The 21954-nt window shown below is 41.0% G+C and overlaps 1 pseudogene across 1 annotated transcript; it reads right to left on the bottom strand.

The window, feature by feature from the left end:
- Positions 1-17208: 17208 nt before the first annotated feature.
- On the bottom strand, positions 17209-20983 carry LOC147639375 (uncharacterized; annotated as a pseudogene). The gene is made up of 2 exons (XR_015265230.1): positions 17760-20983; positions 17209-17705 (listed from the first exon to the last, which is right to left on the bottom strand). The product of XR_015265230.1 is annotated as an uncharacterized LOC147639375 (transcript).
- Between the last annotated feature and the right edge of the window lie 971 nt (positions 20984-21954).

Here is a 21954-nt window from a genome sequence, read left to right as displayed (position 1 = left end):
ACCTGCGTGTTGTTGTTGTGAATTCTGGGACTGTTGTTGTTGCTACTGCTGGCCATAATTCTGATTACCTGTTCGGCCACCTCCTTGGCCACGTCCACGGTCTCCTCTACCTCGTCCTCTTCCTGAACTTGTGTAGAAGGCCTGTTGCTCTGAACTATTTTTGTTTTGTGAAGATTGTTAGTCTTCACCCAAGCTCTTCTCTTCTATAATCAACATAGACACCAAATCTCTATAATATCGAGAATGTTTTCACGAGTCTGAATAGACGTCTTGAACGCCTTGTATTGTGGCCCGAGACCACGTAGACAGACTTCCACCTTATCATTATCATCTACTGAAATGCCAATAGATGCAAGGGATTCCACAATACCCTTGATCTTCAATGCAGTCATTCATAGACATACTCTTTTTCTCCACAGTATGAAGTTCATTCTTCAACTGTATTTTTCGTGCCTTGGTATTCGTTTCATAGAGTTTTACCAAGGTGTCCCATGCCTCCTTAGGGGACTTGGCATCCTGTATGTGCCCAATCATGGTGTCGTGTATATTGATAGAGAGCCAATACATAATTTTTTGGCTCCTTGGTTCCAATCCTTGTAACTCTTTCACATCTGCAGGCAGTCGGATTGATCTCCGGTATCCCCGGTGCCTCTTCATGCTCACCTTCTATGTAGTCCCAGTAACCCTTTTCCATCAGGAAATTTGTCAACCTAAACCTCCAAGCATGGAAATTGTTCTTGTCAAGCTTCTCAGCAACAATCTGGTTTATGCCATCATTTGACATCATGCCAGACACCAGAAACAACACTCTGGTTTGTCCTGCATAAATTGTTGTATTTTCTGCGCAGCGGTACTGTACTACACTCAAATGTCATAACCAGTAGCCTCAATGTGCATACATATACCCAATGGAAGTGTTTGACCTCCTTGCAACACACACAATGTCTGCATAACCAATCTGTCTTCCTGCAGTTCTTAAAACAGAGTTTTGCATAGAATCGATGACTTACCCACAGTGTTCAAAATCGCTTGCTTTCCGAGAATGGAGGTCCTAATGCGCCCGTAACGCGTTTTCGGCCCAAAAAATTCTATCCGATTGTCCGATAGGACAGTATAGTTGCCCTAGTATAGTTGCCCTATAGCTTTACTTTCGTGAAGAAAGCTCCTCAATTAGAGATCGTTTGCCGGTGCCTCCCGTAGAGCTCCCGACAAGGGTGTAGTCTTGCCAACACAAATAGGGAAGAGTAGATAAGCTCTTACCCTCGTACAGCTTCATGTGCTTCTCTTGCTTGCAGCTCAGCCCTTAGCATGAACCAGGCTCTGATACCATGAAAAGATGCAGGGGAGAAGAGAGCTTGAGCTCTTGCAAAGCACACACACACTTACAAAACCCTAAAAGAGAACACACAAGGTGAGAGGCTGAAAATCTTCTTCTTCACACAACACAACACACCATATACAAAGATAAGAGTACACACAATATGACAAGGTACTCAACCAAATACATACTAGGGTTCTCTATAGTGTGAACCCAACTAAATGAGCTGGCGTTATAACTATGCCAGCAGTCTCTAGAATGGCTGTCACACACATTCTATTATCCCACTGGCCGCATATCACCCATGATCTCACCAACCATGCCAGTGGTGTAAGTGTGGGGCCTATCCCCGAGGCGGGTCATCAGTGTCCACCGCCTCACTAGATGAGCTCGATATCTCAACATATATTGCCATAGCCTTTCCACCAAGTTGGTGGTGTCAACATTGCCCACACCATCCATTGGTGACATATTTATGAACACTGTCATATGATGGTAATTTTGTAGAAGTTGATACTTTTGTTCAAAATCAAATTCTGTAACACTATGCACTAGATCTGTCACATTGAACTATAGATATGATCTCGCAAATCCTTTGGAACCTGCACTTGCAAAATCACTTTGAAATACACTTTGAAATATATAAACATTTACTAATAAAGATTGGCATGCTCACCTTTGGAAGAAGATTCTCCACCCAAGACTTTTTTGTACGAAACCAACAAACAATGATATTACATGCAATTTGTTGATAGATTCCTTGGCCTTCATAATGCCAACATGTAGGGTCTTCATTAACAGCCCTAAGCAAAGCAATTTGTTGATAGATTCCTTGGCCTTCATAATGCCAACATGTAGGTCTTCATTGACAACCGTACTACGCAAAGCATCTAGTTCTTGCTGGGATTTATCAATCATGAGTGGGTCATACTCCATTCATCCTAGATAATACCATCTTTAGTGTCATCTCTAGGGCAATACTTTCCTGTTTGGTTCCAGATCATTGGTACACATCATGAACCAAATTGGTATACCAACCCCTTGTTGGTTTGGTAAGATAATTGCATATAATGGAAGACTAAAAATATTTTTTTTGAAAGTGCTATCAATAGCCCATGCATTGTGCCTAGAAAAACAAATTGCCATCTCTAGCATCCATTTGTTTCAAATTATAACAATGAATGGTTTATCGTTATTCTCATCTACATGAGGATTTTATGGCTTGCAATATAATACTTGTTTTTAAAAAAAGGCATTTGTAAAAGCTTAATAACAAATATGGTCTCATTAACCACTTGTTTTAACATTGAAGCACATACCTTGTCTTGTGTTTTCAAAATTAAATGTACATTTCCTTCCAATCATCCTTGGAAAGACTCCCTATATAAATAAATAGGATCAATGAAATGTAAACGTAATGACACGCTTGATAAACAAAATGACTCCATGTACATTTCCTTCCAATCATCCTTGGAAAGACTCCCTGTATAAATAAACAGGATCAATGAAATGTAAACAAAATGATGCTTGATAGACAAACAATTTAGCTATCACCATTCATCATACCTTCATTGCGTAATTTGTAAGATAGCATGGAGACCTCCTTTTCAATCATAAAGAACCTGTATATTATTTGGTCAATTGGGGAAGCTCTTTCCTTATGCAATCTTTCTTTTGATGTGGACTTTTTGCCACATGCCGTGAAATACCAACATTAAATAAATCTTCCATGCAACACTTAATGACACTTGGATGGATAGGAAGATGATATAAATCATTACATGTGCCAGGGATATGTCCCTCATGAGTCTTGAATACTAAGATGGAGGTTGTGTTTGTCTCAGTCGAGTACTCCACTCTTACCTTGAATGGACAACCACATTTCTTTGAGATCCTCAATCTTTTGATTGTTCCTCTCCTATGAGATTTTCCACCTCGATGGCATGAGTAAAATCAACAATTATCTTGCCTTGGCCATAGCTCTTACTTGAACGAACCCTCACTAGCCTAGCTTGATGCTCAATCATTATCTTCTCCAAAGCTCTATCAATTTCATTCTTTTCTAGACTCTTTTGATGTGTAAGAAGCTTCTTTGGCTCTCTCTTTGTCAATCACAAGATTTGAGATAGTCCTTCACATAATTGAAAGGAATTCCATGGCATTTGATGTCTACACACCATGTAGACTTTAGAGTTTGAAGAGTGTCATCTATCCCTTGGTGATATTTTCCATCCGAGAGTACATGACAATCTTAGACTATGCTTTCCCACTCCTCTATGTAGGGAATTTTCAAGTTTGGTGGGGACTTTAGAAAAAGACAAAGGGAACCATACCTATTTTATCTTAAGAAAATGTTTTCTTTCATTCTTCTCTATCTCTATAGATCAAGCACGTTTCTATTGTCACAAGACTTCAAAGTCTTGTGATAATCTATCTCTATAGATCAAGCACATTTCTATTATCACAAGAATCAAAGTCCCCCAAGGTTATAGTAACATCCCTTTGGATTACACTTTTCATTACTTCGTAACTTTTCTTATCAAAAGAGTAGAAGATAGGAGAGACATAGAGATGTGGATCCATTGAAGAAACTTTGTTTTGTTTACTTGATGTTTCCTTGCTTTTGAGGGTGTCTTCGAGAAGCTCTTGAATATCGACATCATCACTCATTTCATTGTAGGAGCTTGTATCATCAGCCAACTCCTCCTCCTCCTTGATCACAAAAGCACTTGAATCATCTTCAAGCCGATCCATCCGTGTACACAAGATATCAAACAAGAGAAAAATGATGAGAAGAGGGATGAAGCCCACTTACCACCCATCCTAGTTTATTTCCTAGTTTACCACCCGTGCCTAGTTTACTTCCTAGTTTACTTTACACAGAGTTCTCATTCCCAGGTTTTTTCTACTTTACTGGCCAACCTATTTTACCTCCTAGTTTACTTTACATAGAGCGCTCATTCCCAGGTTTTTTCCTACTTTACCCAGCCTAGATTACTTCCTAGTTTACTTTCTAGTTTACTTCCTAGCTTACTTTACACAAAGCGCTCATTCCTAGGTTTTGTCCTAGTTTACCACCACGAGCTGCCCTAGTTTACCTTGACTTGTAGTCTTCATGTAGTTTACTTTACTTGGACACATAGTTTACTTTGGGACACCATACACAAGAAAAACACAATTTACCTCTCCCTAATAATCCCTTCTCATTCCAAAATTCAGCACATTTCAGAGTTTGATTATTCCTTCTATATTCACCAATGGAAAATTACTCCTTCAGCATGTTTTCCCACGCCGTCGGGGGCTAGCTATTTCCCAGCACTACGCATTTCACTGGCCCTAGTTTACTTTTGCATCGACGACCATAATCTGCAGGTCGAATTTTGCACCAAATATCACATGACTTTCGCATCAACCCTCAGCCCGTCGATAAAGACCCCGTGACACTTAGTCTTAAGGTTCAGGGACCTTGAATTGTTGGCATTTGTCACGTCATCCTGACAAACTTGGTGACATCCTTGAACAAGGTGGCCACCAAAGTTGTGCATTCAAGACCTTTCATGACGTGCTTTGTGCATTAAAATGTCCACCGACTATCCCAGTGTGGGATTCTACTAGTACTCGATAAGTACTCATGTTCACAATCACATCGACGAAGTGTGCCGTCCTACTCGGTCTGATACAATTGATCGATAATCAATTGGTAAGGCTACAATTTTAAGACCATCCATCGAAATTTAGCCTTGTCCAATGGGCCATCCATTTTTCAAAATGTGTACATTATCATTAATCCAATGAGTTGTCAACTCAGACAAAAATAGATTTGTGTTCAGGTTTACGTGAAATAAAGCTGCATTGACGAGATCATCCTCAATGCCGGTTGGTGGTTCACCGTTACTAACCCGATACATGTGATCAACCATGTAGTGTTGCTTCCCTTTTCAAACTACAACCGTGAAGTCAAACTCTAACAAGAGAAGCAATCAGCATGAAATTCAGTCGGTATTCCAAGGTTTGTTGACCAAGTATAACAACGCCTGATGGTCGACAAAGAAGACAAATGTGATAGCCAAAAGGTAGTGTAAAAATTTCTTGATTGCAAAGATCATGGTTAACCCTTCTTATTCTGTGGTGGTTGTATAGTTGATTTATATCTCCATCAACTTGCTCCTGGTAAAGCTGATGGGGAAATCCAATTTGTGCTCTCTAGACTGACACAATAGTGCCCCTATGGCATATTTAGATGCATTAATGTGGACATGGAAACTAATGGACCAATCGGAGGTTCGTAGGATAAGGGTTGTGACTAGTGTAGCTTTCAATTTCTCAAAGGCCTCTTGACATTCTTCCATCCACACAAACATGATGAGTAGCTCTTAATTCAGTGTATGCCAATATAAATTGATGATAGTAGCCTATAGGGCCCATGAAGCACTGTATACATTTGTAGTTGGTGGGAGATCGAAGGTTGACAATGATTTTGATCTTGGACCAATCAGTGGGGTAATATTGTTCCATGAAACTACAAATTTGATGTCAGTGAGTTCAACAACGAGACCTAGTAGAGTCAGTAGTACATGAACACTTTGTGTAAGTGAGCGAGGTGTTGCTACCACTTTGAGTGAACAGAACTTGATCATCTATGAGTATTTCCAAGAAATCTCGCAACATGCCTTTGAAAATGGTTATCATGAGGCAGTGGAAGGTGGTAGGTGCATTTTTTAGCGTGAAGGGAATGACGATGTATGCGAACATCCCCCATTAGTGCTCACATAACCCGGTTTGTAGTGTAATTTTCTTAGCTGAAATTTAAAATCTTGGTTGGAATCTCACGTTGCCTTTAATTTTAAGGGATAAAATTTGTACATTTTAGTTATAAATCTGGACATTTCTCGTTCAATGTGAGTCAAGCCCGCATGGGAATTGAGGCATCTTGTTGAATGAAGAGTATTGTGTGTTTTCTCTTTCACTGGTTAACTTGCGACTTCTCGCAATGTAGCCACTACTCTCACTCATTGTGCAGTAGGATTAGGCTAGGTTCCTTTCTCTCTCTCAAATATTGTCACTAATGACCAACAAGGTATCGATCTAGTAGTACACAGCCCTTCCTTGGCCTTTAGACACTAACCTATTGATCTTTCTTGTCATAATTTACCCGATTCTTGGTATCCAAGATGTCTCTTGATATTCGCTTCACACTTGCATGAGCAACTCCACAACACACACACCCCTTCACTACCAACTCTCACACTATTTAAGAAAGAAGAACTTAAGGCACAAAAAACTTCAGCACACAATACAAGTTTAGTCTAATCACTTCTCAAAAAGTTTCTTATATAAAGTTTAGTCTAATCACTTCTCAAAAAGTTGCTTATATACACAAGAATACTTTGTGACTTTTAAGTCATTTGTGACTAAAGGCTAGAAAACTAAATTTTCAATTGCATGCCACTCATGACCACATCAAAATTAATGCAAGACTCTTATTTTCAGCCACCCTACTTACCCTCCTCCCACTACTCTCAACCTTCCTCTTGTAGATGTCCCCTCTTTGCCTTTTATCCTACCAGCAAGGATTTATCAATTTGGCTTAGGGTGTTTACACACTTGGGTGGAAGCCCACGAAAAAGTTTTGCCCAATCAATCAAATCACCACAACCACCCGCCCGTATGACATTTCTGTACAGACTGTGACCATGCCCATGCACCCTCATCGCTGATGTGTTAGCCCAACAACCACCGTTCCAGTTTTGAGTGGAATAGCCTGCCCACAGCTCTCAGTTGAAGGATGCCTTTTCCATGGGCATGCAATCTGTAAAGGGTATTGTCACCCAGCAATTGTTTATAAAAAAGGTGCCTGTCCAAAGCTCTCAACATTTTTTCGTGGGCGGGCCCATAGTTTATAAACACCCTTAGATAGATCTGCAATACCAATGGGGCCCACTATATCAATACGTTCATTAATTATGTGTATGTGCCTAACCCCGAATTACAAGCATGGGCTTTCCCTTTAATGCTATAAAGAGTATACCAAAACACAAACCCCACACAAAATAGGTTAGCCCCTAAGTGGCCCATTACTACTTTGGTTCTTGACTTGGTGTGGAAGTGCTTTTGACCTAGCATTAGGCCAACAATTAAAGCACTTATCCTTGGCATTGTGCATACATGAGTATTATATTCACATTTTCTTTTCGCATTAAGTAGCCTTTTGTTTGCACAAGGATCAGCCCAACCAGTGTGGAAGAGACGAGCAGACTCGTGAGAATCACGTTGATTTCTTTCTGTAGGTAAAAAAATTATGCAAGTGCACTTAACATGCTGACATGCTAATTTGTGAATAGATCCCATGCACTAAGAAATGTGTGCATACTAAAATGGCCGAAATTACATTGCATTTAAGAATCAAAATAATATGCATTGCTTCAACCATATTCAAACATCCAAATATAGAGTTCAGCAAAATACCAAATGATATGACATAACTCATGTACACCACTATACACACATGGTTCTTCAAATTTTGCATAGCTATGCAATGTTGGATAACCTTTCAATGCAATGTTGGATAACATTTCAATGCTTTGAAATGACAATTCTTGGTATTATTTGAATCAAAACTGAGGCTTGGTTGTTTCTCACCATATTATGGCCATTCTTTTGACACGATGAAAGAGATGATCATCAAACATAACAAGACTAACTCTTGGTATTCTTTGTCTATTTTTTGTTTTGGCCAATCCTAAAGACTTCAGCAAAATTTTTTCGCTACCAAACATAGTTTTTTCGTATGGCAAACACATACAGGTATGGAAGTATGGAAAAAGTACGGTTCACACCCCCAAGAAATTCCATATGTTGGATACCATATGGCACCCTAAATTTAAGGAAAAACATGCTACATATTACACAAAAAACCAAAGAAACTTGATTTGGGATTAGAAAAAACATAAATGATGTAATTACTGTAACCTCTTTACATCATACATGTATGATCAATGATGTATCATGTAACATGTTACATAAGTAGGGAGTGTGGAGTGGAAAAATGCCAAAACATTAGGAATTTTTTGGACCCAAAGAGGGCCTCTTGGATTAACTTTTGATTAGGAATGGACCAATAGGAAGAGGGCTGGGTGCATATTTTTACTTCTCTTTCACCCTAGGGGGCCTAGGCTTTGGTTTGCTAATGGGGCCTAATTATTACTCTTGTCCCCCTACCTCTTGGGCCCAAACTTAGAGGTCCCCCCCACCTAGAATCGCGAAGATTAAAAACCCTAAAAATTAAAAAATTTTAATTTTTTCCCAAGTGTGTTTTCCCTCTCAAACTTCCCCCCAACATACTCTAGGTTTGGAAAGCTCATTTCTTTCTTCCTCTTCTAAGCTCTCCATCGCTGCTGTGCAAAAACTCCATACCTCTCAAGCTTTCCAACCTTGTCAAGCTCCCTTAGTCTCAAGATCCCTCTCCCTCTTTCTTCCTTTTCTAAGCTCTCCATTGCTGTAGAAACTCCATCCCTCTCAAGCTCTCCCTCCTTCTCAAGATCCCTCCCTCTCAATCTCCCTCTCTCTCTCTCTCAAGCTCCCTCCCTCTCCATTACTACAGAAACTCTATCCCTCTTTAGTCTACTCTAGGTTCAGGAAGCCTATTCTCAAACTCTAACCCTCTTTTAAGCTTTCCATTGCTGCACTGAAAACCCTGAACTTTCTCTCCTCTCCACTCCTCTGTTGTAAAACAAGCTTTTCTTTTCCCTTCTTCTCTTTTCTTACCACCATGGCCTCTTCCAGTAATGTGAGAAGAGCTAGGGAGAAGGTGGAAGAGCTTGTGCTGCATAACACATCGAGATGAGAATGGAGTTTGGGCTCCAACAAGATTCAGGGTTGGGACTTGGGGCTTGGGTCTACATGTAGCCAAGCTCTAAGGAACCACATCGAGTGCATCAACTAAGGAATATGCTACATCATTGGAAGGGGCGGCTACAAGGCTTCAAGCATACTAAGAAGGAAGGACTAGTTGCCATAGTGCAACATGTGTATACCCTTGGAGACCTGTACATTCAAGGCCAACGATCAAGGTTTCCTTGAAATTATCTCAGTGTAACATAAACACAGCTTTAACATTCTAATATTGGATTTTTTATTTTAAATTTTCTTATGATTCTCTATTTCCTTATGTCTCTGCAGATATTTTTCCCTCTAATTATGTTGAGGAACAACCACTCCAAAGCCTCACTAGAGTTTTCTATGCTATGCATGCATCCATTGGAGAGGCAATGTTTGTATCTCAAAGCCCAAGTGATCTTTACAGAACAATATCTTTTGCTTTTCTCACTCATATTTTGTAGATAAAAAACCAGGTTTATTTGGCAAGCTAGAAGAGATCCCCAACCTCCCTCTTAACAATCTCGAATGGCCCAAACCTGATGCTTGGACCATCTTATGCTTAAATTTTAAGATGGTAAGTGATATCAAGACATCACTCAAGTTTTCAAAGGCATCTAGGTCAGTAGGGCTAAATTGGTTTTGTCCTTTTACATGTTTTGGTGCACATGTTCAATTCCATGCCAATGCACTAAACAAAAACAACGTATATTTGTAAGGAGGTATGGTCTGACCTCATTCAAGGATTACTAGGAGAGGGTTGGGAGGTTAATGAGGGGTCTGTTGGAATTAGGGTTGCAGGAAAGCACACAAAGCTTGGAGAAGAAGAAGCAAGAATGCACATAACACAAAGTATTAGATTGTGTCAATGTACAAAAGATAAGTTAGCCCTAGAGTGATGGGCGTATATACAAGCCGGGGGAAAGAACCTCCTAAAGAGGGAAAAAGTGCCCCGGCGGTCCTAAGTGTGTTCACACACATCACTACCTATATATATATGGCAACAAATCCCCCCTGGGAGTGATGGTGTGAACGAGAGCTGGCACTCATGTATAGGGGAGTGCCATGCCCAAAATAGATCAGTCCACAAAGGGGAGCAAGCCCAAAGCTTTGCGGAAAGCTTCGAACTTCTCACGAGGAAGCGCCTTTGTGAAAAGATCGACGAGGTTGTCCTATGTTGGCACATAGGCCAAGTTGATCTCTCCTGCTGAGAGTCTCTCCCTGACATAGTGATAATGCACCTCAATGTGCTTTGTGCGAGCATGAAAAACTGGGTTTCTTGCAACTGCCAATGCGCTCTGGCTGTTAGTGAAGATAGAGGTGACAGACTCCTGTCCACCCAAGTCAGCCATAAGCCGTCTGAGCCACACACACTCAACCATAGCTGTGAAAGCTGCCCTGTACTCAGCTTCATAACTAGAAGTGGCCACAGTAGGTTGCTTCTTGCTCAACCAAGATATGCATGAGCTACCGAGCATGAAACAAAAACCACTTGTGGACACTCTTGTGTCATAGCAACCAGCCCAATCTGAGTCCGAAAATGCATGTAAATTTGGTGGCAATGATCCCCCCTTGGGATAAAACAACCCAAGATGTATAGTGCCACTCAAGTAGCGAAAGATGCGTTTAACTACCTTCCAATGCTAAGACCCTAGGCTATGCATAAACCTGCTCACCTGTGAGACTGCAAATTGAATGTCCGACCTCGTAATGCATACATAAATGAGGCAACCAACAGCTGTCTGATAGAGTGTGACATCAAAGTGATCTCCAGCATCATGAAGACTCAACTTCAAACCTGTCTCCATTGGAGTAGCAATAGACTTGCAGTCTTCAAGGCCAAATCTCCACAACAATGTCTCAATATACTTTGTCTGACACAAAGCAATACCTCCATCACACTGCTTAAATTGTATTCCCAAATAATGATGCAAATGCCCCAAATCTGACATCTCAAAAGAGGCATTCAAATCAGCCTTAAAATCAGCAATATGACTTTCATTTGGTCCTGTGAGCAGCATGTCATCGACATAGAGAGCAATGATTAGATGTACATCATCCACACGTTTAACATACAAAGTGCTTTTTGTTGGACTATTCTGAAAACCATGTGCAGTCAAATATGCATGTATCTTTTCATACCAAGCTCGTGGAGCTTGCTTTAAACCATATAAAGCCTTTTTCAACCTGCACACTTTGTTTTCTTGCCCTCTTTAAACAAAACCACGAGGCTGCGATACATACACCTCCTCATGCAAATCTCCATTCAAGAACGCAATCTTTATGTCCAACTGATGTACATTCCAACCATTATGAGCTGCCAATGCACAAATGCTATGAATGGTAGTCATACGACAAGTAGGAGCAAAGGTCTCATCAAAATCAATGGCCTTTTCTTGAGCATAACCCTTTGTAACAAGTCTAGCCTTATAGCGGTCAACACTGCCATTTGGCTTTCGTTTCAACTTAAAAACCCACTTACATCTAATGGCCTTTTTACTAATAGGCAAATCACACAAAGACCATGTACCATCCTTCATTATAGCATCATATTCACTTTGCATTGCAGCCAACCAATTTTCTGATTTTTGTGCCTCATCAAATGAAAGAGGTTCTTCCTCTTCACACATACTAGACACAGCCAAAGCATAACAATTTGATGCATAAGAGGCATGCTGAAAACCTGAATGAGTACGACTAGATATAGGTGCATCAATTTTACTATCACGCAAGGTTTGCACCAGCCATTTAGGCATACCTCTAGCCTACTCATTGAGTTAGCCCTATCCTCAAAAATTACATCCTGTAAATCTGCATCAGAAATAGGCTGATCTATGATATCGTTTGAAATCTGCATAGGCTGAATATTTGCCTCATTAGGAATTACATTTGAATTTCCACCTATAAATAGAGGCAACAACGTATCAAATACATCCCGTGAGCTCACACCTGTGTCTTTGGTACATGATAACAAAGGCTGCACATCATCTTCCACAAAAACAACATCTCGACTAATCAAGATACGCTTTGACTGCGGATGATACAATCTGTAACCCTTGCTCTCAGCACTATACCAACAAAAATGCATTTGATAGCCTTATCATCCAATTTTTTGCGTTGTTGCACAGGCACTAAAGCATAGGCCAAGCAACCAAAGACACGCAAGTGACCAATAGAAGGCTTCCTGCCATGCCAAGCTTCGTATGGAGTAATAGACTACAAGGCCTTAGTGGGACACTTATTGAGTACATATGCAGCACACATGACAGCCTCAAGCCAAAACGCATGTGGCAAAGCTTGGCTCTTGACCATACATCGTGCCATCTCCATAAGTGACCTATTTTTCCTCTCAGCAACACCATTTTGCTGAGGGGTATACGGCACTGTACATTGGTGTTTTATCCCACGACTAGCCAGAAATGCATCAAATTCTTTAGACAAGTACTCCCCCCCTCGATCAGAATGGAGGGTGCCCACAGTACAATTGGATACATTTTCAACCATAAGAAAAAACTGTTTGAAGCACAAAAACACTCTAGACTTTGCCTTCAGTGGATATACCCATGCATGCCTTGAGTAATCATCAATGAAAGTCACGAAGTACAAGTGTACCAAATAACGGAGTTTGCATAGGCCCACATACATCACTATGTACAAGTTGCAATTTGTGAGTGGCCTGCACAGAACCATCCTTTGGAAACGCAGAATGCTGCATTTTGCCCAAAATACAGCCTTCACAAACATGTTTCAATGGTGCCTCAAGAGGGGGCAATGAAGCAACCATATCAAATTTCTGCAAACGCAGCAAACTAGCAAAGTTCAGATGACCAAAACGAGCATGCCATAGTTTTGCATCTGAAACTGCCTTTTCATCAGAAACTACATTGCTGAATCTTCCACACACTTGTCATAAGTATTGAGCCTATACAGCCCACGAAACAAGGTGCTAGATGCAATAATCGTATCACCAGAAGTCAAATCATGAACAGTACATCTGTCATCCATAAATTTGACTACAAGTCCAAGTCTAGCAAGCGCAGAGACAGACAATAGATTCTTCTTTATCCCTGGCACATACAAAGCATCTGAAAGTGTGAAAGCGCTGCATTTGTAATTATGTATAGAAAAATATTTTGATTTTTCCTTTGATTGCAAAGGGTGGTTGAAATTGACACATTTGCGGTGAGAGAGGCGGTAGCAGCCGAGACCAGGCCAAGGTCCATGGACATGATGCTGGGTTGGCGCACTATCCTGGTCGACTTCCTGTGGATGGCATCGCCATTATCCACAGGGATTACACCCCTCAATGTGCATCTTGTAAATTACTGGGTTGGTGAGGTTGGGACTTCCTTGGCTTGAAGAGCTTGACCTTTCTACGCTTGCGCGCACTTATAGGAACCTCCTCTTGGTCTCTCTCATAGTCTAAATCCTCCTCCTCCTCCTCCTGTTGTTGTGGTACCTGTGTATCAAGTTCCTCCCGGGTAGGTAGGGGACCCTGTCCTAGTAGTAGAGTCTTGTCACCTATGGTGCTGCGCAATGTAGGAATGTTTTCACCAACTCAGTCGAACTGCTCATCATCGGCCTCTCTGTCTTGATCTCTGGGGTGGCTACATTGTGGGATCTTCTTCACACGCTTGCTCCCACTAGAAGAGCTTACATGTGTGTGCATTAGTGTTGCTGTGGGAGGAGGGTTAGACTCTGGTGATCCCATATTGGGCGTGTCCTAGAACCCAAGGAGCCACTTTCTTCCGTGGTATCGCCAGTATGTAGTCGTTGGATGCCTTGCACTGTGTTTTGTGAAGGCATGGTAACATGTGCAGTGTTCTTGGTACATGCCATATCCATGTACGACTATGCTAACGTGGTGATGTGCTGGTGTCCTTATGTGGGTATCTACGTAGATCTTGAGCTCAAGCTCTCTAAAAATGTGAAATGAAAATGAAGTGAGAGAAAGAACTATTAATAGTTTTTTTAAAGGACAAAAAAAACCTAACTAAACTTATTGTCTTAGCCTTATTACATCTAGATTTATGCTGGTGCGTGCACAACCCAACGCCTCCCTTGTCTCCTCATTCGCGCATGCCAACAAGCACCATGCCTATGGGGAGCATTAGTCTGCAACCATTCAAGCCGAGCATGACTTTTTGCAGCCTTGCGCACCTCTTGCGCAAGCTTAGATTGTTGGGCCCGCTCCCTAACCAATACCCTTCCAAAGGTTGTGTGATAAAACCAATTGAACATCTCTTGTAGATAGTGTTCAGTTGTGTGATAAAACCAATTGAACATCTCTTGTAGATTGTTGGGCCCGCTCCCTCACCAATACCCTTCCAAAGGTTGTGTGATAAAACCAATTGAACATCTCTTGTAGATAGTTTATACGTGTTCCTCCTCCAGAAGCTCCACCTCCATGTCTTGTATTTTTTAAATAAACTCCTCTTGCTTTATAATGTGATTTCTCCATCCCTTGGGTACTCCACATGTCGAGCGATCCATACTTGTTCATGAAATACGCACCATGCGCATAAACTAAGTGATGGACACATGACAATAGAATTTAATTAGAAAGAGTTAAGGTTAAAACACCAGTTTATTTTTTTACTCTACAACTTACCATATAGTGTGTTAATGATATGTTGTTAGAATGATGCTCGTTCTTGGACAATTGTGCTACTTTGATTCATATTGCGAACCATATTAAAATTTATCCAAAGCTGTTTGCGCATATTTACAAGAGCTGGCATTGGACAATCTACATTTGTGGTGATTGCACACAGGTCTCTCTAGAGTCCCCAAGTCTTCTTTGAATTCTATATGTTTGTTGGCTTCTCCAAAAATCTCCTTACCTTTGATCTAGTCATGGAGACCTTTTGAGCAACCTCGTATGACATACCAGAGGCCCTTGGTATTCTTGGTATCCTTGGTATTCTTGGTATACCAGTAATAATTGAGAGAATATCCTTGGTATTCAGAATGGCTTTGACCAAATCCTTCCATCCCTCTTTATTAGAACCACACACCTCTTGCAGAAAATTCATGGCAGAACACAAATCCATGACTATTTTGTTTAAATCACTGAGTGCATAATGAAAGTTTATGTTATTACTTTGTTGTATGAATCTTTTTCTTCCGTGCTCCACCTTTAAACGCAAGAGATTCTATACCAGCCAATGTCTTTTTACGTTCACGAGTACCATTTGGCGTTCTTTGAGTCGTTTGATAAGTTTCTCTAGCCTTTGAATCTGTGCATCCACCACATTCTCTGCGAGGATCTCTTTCATTTTATTAAATGATATTTTAAGTCCTTCTTGACATTGTAAAAGGCTAAATTGTAAACGCAAGAGATTCTATACCAGCCAATGTCTTTTTACGTTCACGAGTACCATTTGGCGTTGCTTTGAGTCGTTTGATAAGTTTCTCTAGCCTTTGAATCTGTGCATCCTTCTCCACATTCTCTGCAAGGATCTCTTTCATTTTATTAAATGATATTTTAAGTCCTTCTCGACATTGTAAAAGGCTAAATTGTGATGCTTGCAAATTGAGATTAGAGAATATGGGTTTGCCAAGCTCTACTTGTAGTCAATCTTCTAGAGTATCCTAACAAGCTAAGCTCTCCTTCACCAACAAATGCGAATCCTTTTCTTCCGTGCTCCACCTTTAAACGCAAGAGATTCTATACCAACCAATGTCTTTTTGCGTTCACGAGCACCATTTGGCGTTGCTTTGAGTCGTTTGATAAGTTCCTCTAACCTTTGAATCTTTGCATCCTTCTCCACATTCTCTGCGATGATCTCTTTCATTTTATCTGATGATATTTTAAGTCCTTCTTGCATTGTAAAAGACTGAATTGTGATGCTTGCAATTGAGATTGGAGAATATGGATTTGCCAAGTTCCACTTGTAGTCAATCTGCTATAGTATCCTAACAATCCAAGCTCTCCTTCACCAACAAATTGCATAAAAAATGATAAATTGTAGAGAAAAGAGGATTTGATCTTAATGGATAGTCAACTGGATAGAGATGCCCATCAACCCAAAGATCTACATTTTTCTCCTTAGCTATCCTACGAGCTTGGATAGATTGTGCATCAGTAGGATGGGTTTTTTTAGACCTGCCATACTCTTCAGGAATACGAATGTGTAAATCAACCTTTCGTTTTCTAGCTTCACAAGGGGCTACACACACAGCTTGCAAAGGCTCCATAGCTAAGCAGAGGAAGAAGCTAAAGCAGAGAGATCTTGAGAGAGAGAGAGAGAGAGAGAGAGAGGAAGAGAGAGAGAGTGAGTGAGAGAGACTGTTAAAACTTTGTTGTTGCAAGTTTAACACAAATATACAAATATACTAACATGGAGTTTTTTATCAATAAATTACATTTATGAGAAAAATTAAAAAATAATAATTTTTGGGATCCCCACAATTTCGGGATCTCATGGATGTAGTGGTTCCTGACAGTTAGTTATGTTTATGGGGTTGTGGGGACCTAATAGTTAGTTATAGATGTACTGGCTCCTGATAGGCTTCTGACGTGACCCCCTTGAGTTACAAGCTTTTTGGAGAGAAAAATTTATTTTCATCATTCATACATATTGGTTGGGTGGTGCTTTTTTCACCTCAAAATGTTTATATAAAAAATAAAAAATAAAAAATTTTCACTTTTTGAGACCCACCTAAATACGAGAATGTTTTGCTGATGTGGAAGGGAGATATGGTGGGAGTTAATGAGAAAGGAGATTTCAAACTGACAAGAAAGATTCAATTTGTAGAGAGTGAAGATAAAAAATTCAAAAAGGAAGAGAGAGTATGAGAAAAGTCAAAAAGTAAGAGAGAGAGTATGAGAATATTCCCTTTAAAAAGTGAAACTAGGGAGATATGGCTGATGTGGCAAGGCAAAAAAAAAAGAGTCATCATAGTCTTTGTCTCCCTTAAGCCCAGCTTTTTAAGCTGTAATCCCTTAAAATTAGAAATCCTTAGGAGGCCCTTTTTGGGTCCAAAAATTCCTAATGACATGTCCCATGTAGGCTGTAGGCTATGCCATGTGGACAAACATGAGGAGGTCCAAGCCTCAAGAAACTAAATAAAACATGAGTGGAAGTGAGCAAAAAGATGGATGATGGAGCGCTCACTGCACAGTGGGCAAGCCGTAAAACCTGTAGACTAACTCCTGAGCAGTGAGGAAAAATATAAGTAGGAAGTGGACAAAACATAAGTAGAGAGTGGAAGAATACTACGTAACCCTAAGGCTTAAGCCTCATCAAAGCTCCCCTCATCCTCAGCATGATCAATAGGCTCCTCATCCTCATCTGCAAACTCCTCCTCCTCCTCCTCCTCCTTATCATAATCATCAAACTCATTAAGCCTCGATAGCAACTGAGCATGATGTCCCAACATGGCTAGAGGATGGCTGCCATCTGCAGAGGATGGAGCAATCGAAAGAGGCTCCAAAGCCTCATCTACCTTTGCAATAGCCTCTTGAAAATCTTGCAAGGCAATCAAGCGCTCCTCCTCTTGAGGAGCGCTTGATTGCAAGGCAATCAAGCGCTCAAACGCTCCTCATCTTTTTCTTTAGTGCTCCTCATCTTTTTCTTTGTTAAGCGTCTCCAATGTGATCTCCATTCTCTCATAGCCTCTTTCTTTGATCTTGGAGATAAGCCTCAAGTTTGTGTGTATGAAAACAAGCTTCTCCATATGAGAAGGAAGAAGCTTGTTTCTTCTCTTAGTATGAATGAGAGAAAATGTGCTCTAATTTCTTTCACATGGGGAGGCACATGTGCCTTGAGAAATCACCCTAAGTGCAAGAGCTTGTAATTTAGGTATACAAGCCCCAAATGTCTCCCACCATTTCACACCCTCTTGCATTCTTTTCTCATCTTTTGCAATAGGACGAGCAATTGCCACTTTCTCACTTATACTTGTCTAGCTCATCAATGAGATCTCTTTGCAAGGCCAAATCACCCTTAGTGTATTTTTCCAATAATGTCATCCATTTATCATGTACCTCTGAGTTTCTATCTTACTCGTTTCCTTTCCATACAGGGTGCAAGATATAGCCCACAGCATGCAATGGTGTATGCATCATTCCCCATCTACCAATGCATAGATCTTTGATCTTTTTTATCTTATTGGCCTTAATGCCTTGCGTGTTTTGCACTTGCTTTACCATACGATCTATAAGCTCATACATGAGGCCCATGGTGGCTCCTTCCCTATATCAGCCAAGCGGAGAATCTTCAAAATGGGAGCACATATCTTGACAATGGTTCTTGCCTCTTGCCAAAAAGATACAGAGAACACAATGTCTGACACCTCAATTGCCTGAGGGATCTTTGATGCCTTCATTTTTACAAATTTATCATCAATCATCAGCTTGCGCACACCCTGCATACATCTCTCATCCAAGAGAGTAACCAACATAGTAAAAAAGTAGGCAAACCGAGTTGCAAAAGGCTTCACCAAGTCCTTCTTGCTGAGTTTTCTAAACAATGCCAACACTGTGGACTTCCTTGTGACAAATGTGATAACTTGAGTTGCTTGGTTTAGCACTTTTGCAACCCAATAAATTTTGCCAATGTCCTCAAATAAGAGGTCCAAGCAATGGCATGCACATCTAGTGTAGAAAATGGTCGGCCACTTCTGTTCAACCAATTTCCCAGCCCGAACGCAATTCGATGCATTATCCATGCATACCTGCACAACATTTGATGGGCCAACCTCAATGATAATCTGCTTTAAATGCTGGAAAATAAACTCCCTAGACTTGAACTCCCCAGATGTGTCCACAGATTTCAATAATACAGTGCCATGAATGGAGCGCAAGAAAATTTATGATAGGCCTGCGCCTAGTGTCTGACCATCCATCAGAAACAATGGTGTATCCACATTTCTCATGCACACCCATGATCTCATGATCAATGCATTTGACCTCATCCACTAACTCAGTGGTGCGCAAGTAATGGTAAGATGGAGGCACATAAGAAGAACCAACATGTCCAATTGCCTTCACCATCTCCAAAAAGTAAGGACTCCTCACTTTCCAATGGGAAATGTCCTCCGCATCATAAAAGAATCTGCGCACTGCAATGGTTGCTTGCTTTCACGCTTGTACATTCCATGCATTTGCCAACTCCCCCTTCCCTTTAGACATCTTTCTCTTCTTACATGATGACCCAACATTTGCACTACCACTGACTTGTGCACTTCCCTGTGTACGCATTGATGCGAACCCTGCACCTTGAGATACATCTCCACCCATATTATCCACCAAAGCATCCACAAAAGCCTCTCGGCCATGAACACCGCTACAACTGTCTACATGCAACCTCCTGCAAACATCTTTAACGTCTTCTAATACATTTGCGCAAGGCCCCACACCATGGCCAACCAAGCCCAAAATGTGTGCCCGAATGTGTAGCGGGCCTCCATCCCTAGATGAGGGCAATAATTGCATTTACAAGTGAATTGCCCTTTCCCAAGGGCCTTTACTTGGAGCACATATTGCCACTCCGGATGCTTGGATCGACCCATCTATAAAAAGGATGATTTAGACAGAACTTTGTTAGAGGTTGAAGAGGCCAACATTGGGCACAAAATTCACGTTTGAACAAACTTGACTCTTGAACTTTGAAGTATGAACTTCGAAGAGGGCTCAGAGCCTCAGGGGGAAGGCACACAATCCACAGTGCACACTTGTAACTTTGTAAGCCTCAGGGGGAAGGCACACAATCCACAGTGCACACTTGTAACTTTGTAAGTGCACACTTGTAACTTTGTAAGTTGTAACTTCGTATTATGTAAGTTCAAAGTTGTGATTCTGTGAACTTGACGGCCACACAATGCAGTGGTGCACATTGTACATGCCAATAGCCTGCAGGCAGCAGCACTGCTCGCAACTCAAGTCTCACGAGAGGGGGAGGGGGAGACACCGGCGCAGCATTCTATCAAGAATGAGAATGCAGATGGGGTCATCATCCGCAACGAGAACACGCAGGCCAGCTGGGAATGAGTCCCCGGTTGCACTCTCTGTCTTCATGCATCCGCGACTTGCAAAGTCAGTGCTGTTTGGAGCTGAAGCTGTCAAAGTTTGAGTAGCAGACATAGACATCCTCTGTCTTTGCCGTCTGTGTACGCTGAGTGTGAGAAATTACCACCACGGATGATGATGATGATGATGATGATGATGTTGATAATGCGGAAGCAGGTGAAACGAAGGAAAGTGTGGGCTATGGCGGCATGGGGGCAAGAGGGGCATGGGAAGAACTGGGGTTTGAGGTAGGAATTGAGTGTGTGTGTGAGTGTGTGTGTGCGTGCGCGCGCGCGCAAAGATCATGCAGGAAACATAAGAAATGTTTGGTACAAGGAGAGGCAGGGTTCCTGGTTTGCTAAAGGCGTACTGCAGAACCCAAATTTTCTTAGAGTTGGTACAAAGGAAGCGGAAGATGTTGCTGTCAAAAAAAAAAAATAGAGGTCGAAAAAAGAAGATCAAACCTCCTGCCGCTACTACTGCTGCTGCTGATGATGATGAAGATGGTGATGGTGATGATGATGATGCACCATCAACAGTGCAGTTAGAAGCTTCATCTCAAAGGGGCAGGCATAAAACCCAACCAGGGCTTTTTTTACCTTTACTTCTTCCTTCTTTATGCTCTTTTCCTTTGCTCAGTGCTTTGCAAAATGTAGGCGATACAGAGAACAGCCCACCTTCCAAAACGGCAACAAGAGCAAAACCCAAGATCCAAGATTCGTTTTTGCTCAAGAAGGCAAGATTTTCGACCTGAAGGCTTTTGCCAACTGGTTTACTCGTTGTTTGCCATGTACCCATTGCAAAGGTTTCTTGCCCATCCAAATGAGAATTGACTACAAGGTGGGAGGTGATAGTGGGGAGTGGGGTTTCAAAAGTAAACAAGGACATTCCATTCCAAGACCCACCATACAAAAAGGTATTTTAACTTCCTTCCACCATCAATCATCCAAGCCTCCATCTCATAAGTTTGATTGCAAAACATAAGCCTGTTGTACGCGCACACCTACACACCTAATAGACAATCGAGTGAGTTGAGATTGTCATCCGCCACATTTGCGCGGATGAATCGAAGTTGCCACAAACACATTGATTGGTTCAATTCTTAGTGGGAACCATACATGTCCATAGTTTATTTACTTTCTTGACCTCTTCTTTGCACGCTCACCCTATAGAGACAAGACATCTTTACCTTACACCTCACCTCACCCTTCGAAAAGTATGCACATGTTACTTGGAAAACCACCTCTAGTTCCTCTTCCGTCAGTAAAAATTTAAAATAAGCCTATATGAAAACTACCTATTCATATAAGAAATCTTTATATTTGTGTAGAAGCATGCATAACCATATCCTATTCATAAAAGTGTTATGAAGACTATTCAAGTAAGGTACATATTTTAAGCAAAGGTTACAATTATGTCCTCTTCTATTGCTCTTCATGGGATTATATTAAAGGATGCTCGGATGGGAATGTTACATATGTACTGAAGATTATGCAAAACTTGTTAGTTGTCAAAGAGGCGTATCCCCTTATACTTCTTTTCACATTTTTGCCCCACTTTTGAATGCTTATTCTTAGCTTTGCATTGTTGAAATGTGCAATCTAAAATGAATGTGTTATTTGGTTGAGTGTGTGAAAGCACCATAGAGGTGCAAGATATTGTGGCAAGATAAGAATGCCACATGTAATATTGAATGGTGTGTGAGTATTGACCAAAAGAGTGGAAAAGGCGTTGCCACATGGATGAT

The sequence above is a fragment of the Cibotium barometz genome, chromosome 4 (assembly GCF_041138505.1).
Source record: "Cibotium barometz isolate CiBa-2024 chromosome 4, ASM4113850v1, whole genome shotgun sequence".
Lineage (NCBI taxonomy): Eukaryota > Viridiplantae > Streptophyta > Polypodiopsida > Cyatheales > Cibotiaceae > Cibotium > Cibotium barometz.
This window is presented reverse-complemented; position numbering and strand designations above follow the sequence as displayed.